The sequence below is a fragment of the Hipposideros armiger genome, unplaced genomic scaffold, assembly GCF_001890085.2.
Source record: "Hipposideros armiger isolate ML-2016 unplaced genomic scaffold, ASM189008v1 scaffold_68, whole genome shotgun sequence".
Classification (NCBI taxonomy): Eukaryota; Metazoa; Chordata; class Mammalia; order Chiroptera; family Hipposideridae; genus Hipposideros; species Hipposideros armiger.
Window position 1 is genome coordinate 3,469,553 of NW_017731418.1, and position 11,024 is coordinate 3,480,576.

The window sequence follows — 11,024 nt, forward strand, 5'->3', positions numbered from 1 at the left end:
ATATATATATATATAAATAAATAAATAAATATATATATATATATATATATATATATATGTATATATATTTTGGCAAACCCATATTCTGATAGCTAGCTGCAGAGTGCTTTATTAGGGTGTTGCTTTGAAATACCGCACATCCTTTTTACTCACTTCACACAGCCGGTGAAGCCCCCATTTTTGAAACTCTTTTCACCTGGCTTTCAGGACGCCAAGCTCTCTGGCTTCTCAATTCCACTTTGCTGGTTCCTTCTCATGTCCCGAACTTCTAAAGGTGCTGTGAGTCAAGAAAGTTTGGGAACCTCTCTCTGCACTTGTGATTAAGAATTTATTGCTTTGGTTTAAGAATTTCTTACTCTGTTAAATCCGGGCCTCCACCCCACTTTACAAGTTTTTGTTATTAGCCAAGTAACGCAACCATAAGGTTAAAGAAAATCAGAAAGCACTAAAGAGCATGCACGAAAATCACACTCTTTCCACTTCCCCAGATCTAACTACTTGCAACTCAGTTGTCCTCTGGCATGGACCTCCGTATTTCTAAAACATGCATATAGTCTGCTTCTTGACTTTTTAAACATTATCTGTCAAGTTCTTGCTACGGTAGATGAGGAGTTTGCGTGCCTCTGCTTTTCTCCCCATTCCTCTCTTCCTTTCCTCCCAAGTATAATTATAATTTTCATGTAAATCACTGGTCGGTGTTTACATAATATTCCTCATCTGTAAAATGAGGGTAATGATGTCTGCCTCACGAGGTTGTTGATTAAGATAAAAATGCCATTGAATATGTGAAGTGGCTGGCATACCGCAGGCACTCATGTAATGCTAAGTTTGATTTGGGTCATGTGGAGACTCAGCTATGCCTTTAGGGGGAAGGCAGCTGCTTGGAAGAGAAAGGGCAGAACCGTGTTGTTTGAAGCCAGCTGGATTTTCACCCCGTGACATTTAACACCTGGTGCAGAAGGCGAAGGGGCGTCTCACCTGTGCATGAGCAGACATCTGAATCCTCTAGTAAGAAACGTGAATCCTCCTGGTTTCCAGCCTCCCAGAAACCATGCTTGTCATTGTGGATTAAGCTGCCCAAAATTGAGGGTGACCCCTAGGAAGCACAGAATATAAAAGTGGAGCTGGGAGGAAGTCAGGCAATTTCTCCAGCTTTGCCGTGGAAGCAGCTCCTCTGCTTAAGGAAAGTTGTGCTAGGATTTTGAGTTTCTGCAGAACACAGAGTGGTTTCGACCCCCACATGGCTAGAGAGGGGCTTTTAAATAGAGGGAATGAATCCTAGGGGAAATGAGCCTCCCTCTATACCCTGCACAGCAGTGACAGGCTGAGTTAGTGCTGGCAATATACCCAGAAGGGCAAAGACAGAGAATATTAAGAGGCTCTGAGTCGATAATTGGACCAGGAGATGGAGACTGAATCAGGACTCTCTGGCCCCCGGTGAGAGCCTTCTCACCTGCGTGGTACGAGGCAGCAGCTGTCCCTGGAGAACAGGTGAGGTCACTTTCTAAACAACTTCATTGGCTCTTTCATCTCTGGGAGTTTGAAGGTGTCCCTAGTCAGTGTGAGATAAGCCGGTGTTTGAGAGTCACACAGCTGTGCAGGATCTCACAGACACGGAACAGCTAGAATACAAGGGCCCCGGCATCCGGGTGTTCTCACACCCGGCAAGGACAAGCAGAAGCAAATAATGAAAAAATAAATAAATAAGAAGGGTTCAAAAGCAAATGTTGACATTAAACAGAAGACTCCTTTGAACCAACAGGAGAACTTATATAGCCAAACAAAAACCAGGCTTAGCTCAAGTTCCCCTCTCGGCAGGGGGGTCCGTGGGAGATTAGCAGTATTCATTGTTCACTTGTTTTTTTGAGATAACCAAATTGCAGGTTGATTATAAAATTGCATCTCAGCCGATCTCCCATCAGCCTGTCTGGGCCCGCCCGGCTATGATCCTAGAGTGGGCTGGCAGAGGCATGCACCGCAGCCAATCCATCTATCTGTGGCTTCCTGAGGCCACGGTGGGCTCGTGAGCCAGGGCCTGTGACAGGAAGAGAAACTGCCACGTCTGAGCCTGGAGCCTGGCGCCCAGGGAAGCAGGCTCCGGGAAATGAGATTCGGTCCCCATTCCCTAACCAGGCGCTTCCTCTTTAAAATCCCATTTATATAAATGCCCTTGACTCTCAAAGTGCAGGGGTGTGGGGGTAGGGGGCAGGATGACGGGACCTGAACTTGCCTGAAGCCAGGGCAGAACAGCCATGTGGTGAGAGCTGGGGGTAGAGGGTCCCAGAGCCCAGCCACTCAGAGGTAGACAAGGAGGGACGGACCACTTCCATTTTTTGAAGCACCTGATATGTTAACACAGTGAAGGAATAGTCCTCATCCCACATTTAAGAGAGATGAACGCATAGGTCTGTGCAAAGTCCTTTGGGTATTTCCAGCAGCTATATTTATAACGTCCCCAAAGTGGAAAGAACCCAAATGTCCATCACATGATTGAAGAATAAACTGTGGCCTATCCATATGTAATGGGCTTAATGGTGGGCCCCAAAAGTTATGTCCGTGTGCTAATCCTCGGAACTTGTGAATGTGACCTTTCTTGGAGAAAAGGTCTTTGCAGATGTAATTAAGGATCTCAAGATGAGACCATCTCGGCTTATCCAGGTGGGCCCCCAATCCAATGACAAGGGTCCTTGTGAGAGACAGAAGGAGAAGAGGGGGCCATGAAAGGACAGAGTCAGAGATTGGAGCGATGCAGCCACTGTCATAGTTGGAAATACTTTGTAGGTTAGATTTTCTCGCTTGGCTAGGATTTCAGGTCTGCTTGATGGTTGCCAAGAAACGGTGACCATTTGCAAATTAAATGTATTAAATATACATGGGGCTAAATAATTGGAAAGGCAAAATTATAAAGATCTTAATTTTTTTTTTTATGACAAAACCATGTTTAATGTGGGCTGTGGGTATCGGGTCTGAACAGAGGGAGTGGCCTCCAAGACAAACAAGTGCCTAGGGTCTATGAACTCTTACCATTGTCCTGGGGGTGCGGTGAGTAGAAAATACATTTCTGAATCTGCTGTGGTCGCATAGCTGTCCTGTGTTTTGTGTCTGAAACATGTCTTGACTCTCTGTCCATTGTTACCCCTTTCCGAAGCCGTCACTCTTGTCCGAACTGCCATCGTCTCTTGTGTCGACTTCTCCAGTAGCCTCTTGATGGTGTTCCCCTTATCCACCCTGCTTTTCCACACTACAGCCAGGGGAATATCTAAAATAGAAATTGGATCACATCTCTTTCCCTTAAACCCGTTAGCCATTACTGGATTGTCACGATCCTAGCGTGAAAGACGAAATTCCCAACAAACCAAACAAAATCTTTCGGGGTCAGGCTCCTGCTTGTCCATCTGACTTCATCTTTGCTTCCTCCCCCAACCTCTGCGCCACCCACCCTGCCTCCGTCAGTGCCTCTTCACTGCCGTTGCCTTCTCGCTTCCTTCCGTCTGGATGCTTTTCCCTTCAACCTACGTCAGCTGGAGCTCCCACCCACTCTACTGAGCTTGGCCCAAATATCACTTCTTCTGGGAGCCATTCGCTGTCACTCCCACCCCCACTGCCAGCCCTACCTCTACCAGCTCCCTTATGTGCTCTCTTAGCTCCCCGTCCTTTCAGTTATGTCTGTGATTATTTGCTTAATGCCTGATCCGATCCCCCAAGACAGTCTCAGCTTCATAGGAGAGCGAGCAGGTGTCTTATGGGAGAAGGGTATGGGGGGAGAATTTGTGACCCTCTCTTTTCAAACCCCAGGCAGCTGAAAGAGTAACTCGGACTTGGTAAGTGCTCAAATAAGTATCAGTGAAATGATGGGTAAGAGAATCAGTGAATGAATGAGTGAATGAATGAATGAATGAATGAATGCTATGTGTATTGCTCTCATCCCTGGTGGTCCCAAGCACAGGGCTTACTTAGAGCAGATACACCACTCAGCAGAGCTGCTAATTCCAAGCTTGCTGCCCAGCAGACACCCTGGCCAGGGGAGGGACTAGCTCCAGACCAACAGCTTTCTGTGTCCCCACAGCCCTCAGGACCCGGGACCCTCACCCACACGCTGCTGGGCAGGTGCCTGCTTAGATCTGTGAAGCTACAACGTGTGGGACAAGCAGCTCCTGCCCACTGTTTGGCAAGAGGCATAGATAGATATGGTCTCTGAAGAAAGCTTTCCCAGAAGAGCAGAGATGGGAAGTGTTATCAAGATCACCCAGAAAAGCAGTTTCTGGAATTGCTGCCCAGCGTAAAAATTTCAGGTGGATGAAAGCAGAGAATCCTCTCTGCGGTGGGGAGGAGAGGATATTTCCTCCAGTCGTGATCACTTACTCATTTCCCCCTCAAAATAAAGATGTCAGCACCCACTCTAACCCTCCAGCCTGGGAGGATACAGGAGTAGCATAAAGTGTTTTCCCCAAATCTAGTCACTTGCAGGCTGAGGCTATCACATGCACATGGATGAAACCAGTGCACCATTTAGTCATTTGACAAATAGTGATCACCTGTTATGTGTCAGGGCTCTGCTTGGCACTGGGTGTCAGCTGTAATGCTGCCCCCCTAATATGTCCCCTTTCTGGGCTTTCTCAGCAGTTTTTACACATGATGTAGTTAACGGCACGGACTTTGCAACTGGATGCCTGGGTCTGATTCCTGGCTCTGCCAGTTTGGGGCTGTGTAAACTTGGGCAAGTTACTTAACCTCTCTGTGCTTCTTCATCTGTGAAGTGGGGACTAAGGCTAAGACCAATCCATAGGATTATTACCAGGGTGGCATGACTACTTGTAAAGTGCTGAGAATGGAGCCCAGCAGAAGTTAGCACTCCATACGTGTTTGTCATTATTGTTGCTCTCATTACTATATCCCTGTCTGTGATGGTACAGACTGTTTGTATTCCCTCCCCAACACCCCTTCCCCCTTATTCTCAACAGTAGAGCAGGTTTTTATAGGAGACCTTCCCCTCCCTCTGCTCATCCTTGGGGTCAGTGTGGGAAAGCATTTCAGAGATCTGGGGCGGAGCACATAACCCAGATCTAACCCAATCAAAACACTGCATTTTTCCGCCTACAGAGATTGGCTCAGGGCTGGTTACGTGAGGTAAGCTGGTCCAACCAGAGTGATTCCCAGGAACCTGGCAACAGCCCAGTTGGCTGTCTCCTCCCGGATCCCATCTGTGTGAACTTGGGAGGTTGGGTGGGGGCTGAATGGCTGCAACCCTCTCACCTTAGAATGAAACAAACACAGTGAAGTCTGAGCTCAGATATGGAGAGCACAGGAGTTCTGGGTTCACCATAGGCGCCCCAAGTCCTTTTGGTGACAATCCAAATTACCAGGTCAAGAAATTTTCTTCTGGCTTTAAACCAGAAATTTTCCATTCCTTGCAATAGAAGATCATGCTAGACACATCACATATCGATGTAACACCTACTTACTGAGTGCCTGCTACCTGCAAGGACCTGTGCTACGGGGTTGGGGAGATTAGTGTGAGATAGAGACTGTGTCGCTGTTCTCAGGAACCTTTGAGTTCTAGGATGAGACAGACAGGCAGACCCAGGCCGTCTGCCTGCTACACCCTCCTGGGAAGGGCTATGCTCTCAGGATGGAAAGAAAGCCGTGGGGCTCTCTGTCTGTCCACCCTCTGGAACCCCAGAACCACCCGCCTCTTGAACTGTGCTGCCACCTCCTCGCCTGCTCAGGGGAGACAAGGATGGGGGGGCCTGCACGTCCCCCACGGCAATGCCCCACGGGGCTGCGCAAAGCTCTCAAGCTCTACAGAGGGGTGGTTAATTAGGAACTATGGGTCTAAGTTGAGAGGAATTTAAAATGATACCCTCACTATCCCCACAGTCATACAGGAGAAAACACACACACACTTCCCTGGGGACCCACACAGACACACTCCAGGTCCTTGTTTTCCTCTCATGTCAGTTGGCACTCCCTCTTCTGAAAGATTCTCTTCTACAAGACTCCACAATAGGAAGGAAAAGCCCTTTATCCACAAAGACTGGTTTGGTCCTGGGATTCACCTTCCATCCCTACTCACCCTCCCCACCCTCCACCTTTCCCAGGTAATACATGGCACTTGTTTCTTCTCATGTTAATTTCAATTCCTTATGAGCCTGGACTCCATAGCCAGACTGCCTGGATTCCTTTCCTGGCTCCACCATTTGCCAGCTGGATGACCTTGGGCAAGTTACTTAACCTCTCTGAGCCTCAGTTTTTTTATCTGTAAAATGGGAGGGGGGAATAATAGTACTTACTGCTTAGGGCTTTGTGAAGATTATTTGAGGCCATGTATGTAATGTGCTCCTCGAACATGCCAAAAGTTTCCCACCTCTGGGCATTTGCACCTTCTGTTCCATCTGCCTGGGTTGCTCTTCCCAGATTTGTGGCCTCACTGTCTCCCTCACTTTGTTCAGGTGTCAAATAGCATCCCTCAAAGACAGCCACCCTGATAAACCTCTCTCTTCCGGTCCCCTGAATCATTCACTCTGTATCTCCTTCCCTGTTTTATTTTCTGTGTAGCACTGACTGCTCTTGCATTTGTGTACTTGTGTATTGCCTTTTTCTCCCACCAGAAGGCAACATCCTAGAGAAGGGAAACTGTCTTGTTCACCACTGTATTCCCAGAGCCTAGGACAGTGTCTGTAAGAGCTCCATGAATATTCATTAGATGAAGCTGTAGAATGAACAAGCTCTGTGGGGGCTGCCCAGCAGGTCCCTGGGCAGGCAGGGACTTTCATGATCCTGCCAGTGAGAGGTTGTCTCAAAGGCAGCTCTGAGGTCACACAAACACACACACTCCCCTGTTCTCAGGACAGACATTAGTTCTCAGAGAGCTAAATCTATTTTTAAGGAAGGGGGACATTTCCTGGACTGCAGCGTGGTCTGTCTGCCCGCCCCTGGCCAGAGCAGGCTGTTTGTGGGTCGGTGGGCAGCGGAAGCTCTGATCAATCTGAAGAATCAGCAGTCAGACTGGGTCTGTCAGTGTATGAAAATCAGGGCTCATTCCAGAACCATCAGCTTCTCGATGGCCATTCCTGAGCCACACCAAGTCTTGGGAGAATCTTTGAAATTAAGGGCGTGTGTGTGTGTGTGTGTGTGTGTGTGTGTGTGTGTGTTTTCTTTCTGGGGCAGTTTTAGTTACTGGACCAATCTTCCCTCTGAAATACATCAGGGACTGGTGTGAGGGGGTCCACTGTCTCCTCTGCAAGCGCCCCTCCATGACAGTTCAGATATAAAAAAGTATAGCAATCACACACACACACACACACACACACACATTTTTGGTTGAGGGCAGGGAAGATGGACTTCTGGCTTATCTAGCAGCTGGTTCCTGCTAGACTTTTCTGAATCTCTCTATGTTCTGGGCCTGAGTGTATTCAGGAAACGTTCTCCACCTTTCAGACCTGATTTGCTTTTCCCCAGATGCACAGACTATGAGGGAGGAGCCATAACATCCAGCAGAAATAGCACATTCATCAAATGAGGGTATCACATAGTTGATTGGCAGGAAATTTCATTGAGTTCTAATTTATAATCTAAGCTTTTGAAACACTGAATCCAAACAGTTGATGTCCATGTTTTTTTGAAAATGGAATATTACTGCGTAGTCTTTATCATAGATCACGTTTCCACAATTTTCAGCAAATGTAAGTTTCACATGGGCTTGGTTAAAATTGAACTATACGGAGGTGAAGACAATGTTACGTGTTGGCCAGTAGATGGCAGCAAGTTTGTACGTGGCATGGGAAATAGTTGGCGGTCACAGAGCACGAAAGTCAGCCCTAGTTCAGTTAAGGCTTAAAGGCAGAGCTCTGGATAAAAACACGAACCATAAGGTGGCCTCCGATTCTCATCTTGATGACCATCTTCGCTAAGTCCCTCTTTATGCTTTATGGCATTTACTAAGAAATATAAACAGAATGCCCACTTCGTGCCAGGCAGGCGGCCATGGCAGACAGGGTCTCCACCCTTAGGAAGTTGTGTTTTAGCATAATTACTTGTGTTGTCATCCCAATACAGATGACCTCTAAGTACTGTTTAAAAGCAGGTGTATTGAGGTGTGAAACAAAGGTGTTACAGGGTGCTATTCAAGGCGCCCTTAGTTCAGCTGCCTACCAACCCCAAACGAGTACTTTCGGCAAGAATGAAAAGGAGGTTCCACACCTCACTAAAACGAGTCCTGCCTCAACAAAGAGAAGAACGTTTAGTTTCAGGAAGGTTTGATCATATCTTAGAAATGAAAAAATAAATTTTTATGGCACTCTAGGCTCAGAGTTGATGAATGAGCCAGGAGCATAGGCCTGGAAAATGTTTGGTAGGCCAGTAAAAATGTGTCCTCTCTCGGACCTCTAACTTTAGGGTTTGTTTCTGTGGTGGGTGATGGAGAAGTGAGGCCGCCTTCCAGTCAGTCAGAATCCTTTCTTTTCCGTTATGTTTCCTCAGGTCAGCAGTGGAGGCAGGAGCAGGCACCTGTCACAGGGAGCCTATGGTGAGTGAAGTTACTGGACCCTCCTCAGCTCACCTGGTGAGCACAGCATGGCCGTCGAGTGGGATGGCTGACATGTCACTGGGGGCTCAGCGAGGAGTGGCAGGCGTCTAAGGCACGGCAGCCAGGAAACAGGGTAGCAGCGATGTTTGGAGGCCAGGCAGCAAGCCCCAGAGGTAGTGGTCTGGGATCCATGCATTTGGAAGTGTGTGAAGGAGATGGGACCCTGGGCTAGAGCAGGCTCAACCTAATTTCATCCTCAATAATAAGCATACCTGGATGGGAGGGTATCTTCTGAAATAACCAGGACCCTCCTACAGAAATTCTAATTCAAGGGAGGGGGGGATCTGAGTTTCTTTATTTCTAACAATCTCCCATGGGACACGGATGGACTTGTTCTTGGAGTAACAAGGGCTCAAAGTCCCTGTAAACTCTAGATTCTACAAGTCTCATGTCACTGGAACCACTCTGGTTCGTATGCAGTAGGGAAAGAAAGCTGGACACCAACATTTCTGTAGGACCTATCCTATGGCGGCCTTACTCTTTACAAAAAGATATCTCATTTAATTCTTTCAACACCCAACCCTGTGATTGTCTTACTACCCCCATTGTTCAAAAATGAAAGTGAGGAGCAGAGAGGTTAAGTAACTTGCCCAAGGTCAACCAATGAACAGGTGAAGGCTTTGGGGTTCAAACCAACATCAGCCTGGTCCAATGCATATTAATTAATTAGTTCACTAATTCATTAAATTGAATAGAATTATTAAATATATCTATGCATTAAGCACTGTATGAGGCATTAGGACAGACGGTGAGCAAGACAGATGAGGTGCTTGCCCTCATGGATCTCAGTTTATCAGGAAAGGTTAACATCTAAACGAGAAAAGCAGATTCCCAAAGCTGCCACATCTCACTGCGTTCACTGCTGTCACTTTGGTCCACATCTCCCCTATCTCTTACCTACAGGACTGCAATGATCTTGTCCCCTTGTCTGGGACACTCTTACCAAGATCTTCACATGGCTAGCCCCTTCCTAGTACTCAGGCTTCAGCTCCAGTGCGACCTGCTCCGTGAGGCAATATGTCACATATTGGATAAGAGTGAGGACTGCAGCCCCAACCCCTGGGCCTGTGTTCCAACTCTACCTATTCGCTGAGTGATACAAAGCAAGTTACCCTGGTTCTCTGTGCCTCAGTTTCCCTCATCTGTAAAAGGGTAGTAACAATACCTACGCTGCGGGGTCCCTTGTGAGGATTAAATGAACTCATATTTGTGAAGTACTGAGAACAGCGTCCATCACAGGATAAACAGTATGGAAGCGTCCACTTTTGTTCTTCCCTGACCACCCTACCTAATTATGATGCACCCCCTTATAGTCACATGTGTCACATCACCCTGCTTTATTCTCATCATAGTCTTTATTACCAAGCCACTCATGTGTTTACTTATGTTGGCTGTCTCTTCTCCCCCAGAACATAACCAGGGGACCTGGGCATTGTCTGTACTTCCAGGTGTGCCCAGGTGCTGGAACTGGGCTTGGCACACAGCAGGTTCTCAGTAACTCTTTGTTTTTAATTAAAAAAAATTTTTTAAAGATTTTTAGTCAAATATAGTTAACATACAATATTATATTAGTTTCAGGTGTACACCATAGTTATTCAACATTTACATACCTAAGGAAGTGATCACCATAAGTCTGCCAACCATCTGACACCGTACCATGCTATCACAGTATTATTGACTATATTCCCTATGTTGTATAAACAACTCTTTATTAAAGGAATCAATGAATAAACCTGAAGTCTGGGTTCTACGGGAGAAGAGCATTGTGTTCCCAGGCCAGGCAGTCAGGAATGGCTGCTTCTACAAAGCATGATTTTGACTTAACTACAGACTATACCTCAACATGAAACTCAGAGCCTCTGCTGTACAGAACAGATGATGGAAAGAAATAGATGGGCTTTGTTGGCCTCCTTTGACTTCTTCCTTGAGTCGCTTGAGCCTTCCCGGAAAATCTGTCGAGCCTGTAAGCCCAGAAGTCAAACTTAAAGAACATCTAGTTATTGAAGATTAGAGCCAACAGTCTGTCTTGGATCGTGTTGGTCTGTGTCATACCTTTGACATTATATTTAAACATGAGTTTTTATATTTAATAAACAAAAGGGCCCTGAGAGATTCTCTGGAGGCTTCTGCTAACATTAATCATCTTCCTGAACACATGTTGCTATTTGGACTGGGGATCTGGCTAAACTTTAAGGGAGGGGTGGGGAGGAGGGAAAGTCCTTATACATCCAGCTAGAATTGTCAACCATGCTTCAACTTTTTCAGAGCAAATGAGAGAATGAAACAGACACATGGCTTTTGCTGAGTGCTTCTTCCAATATTTTGAGTCTTCCTGAAAAATTGGCCATATACTGGGGTCTGCCTCATCCTAGGCTTCTAGGAATATGACAGCAGGAGACCCAAGAAAAATGTACCCGGTCTTCAAATGCCTTTCTTACCC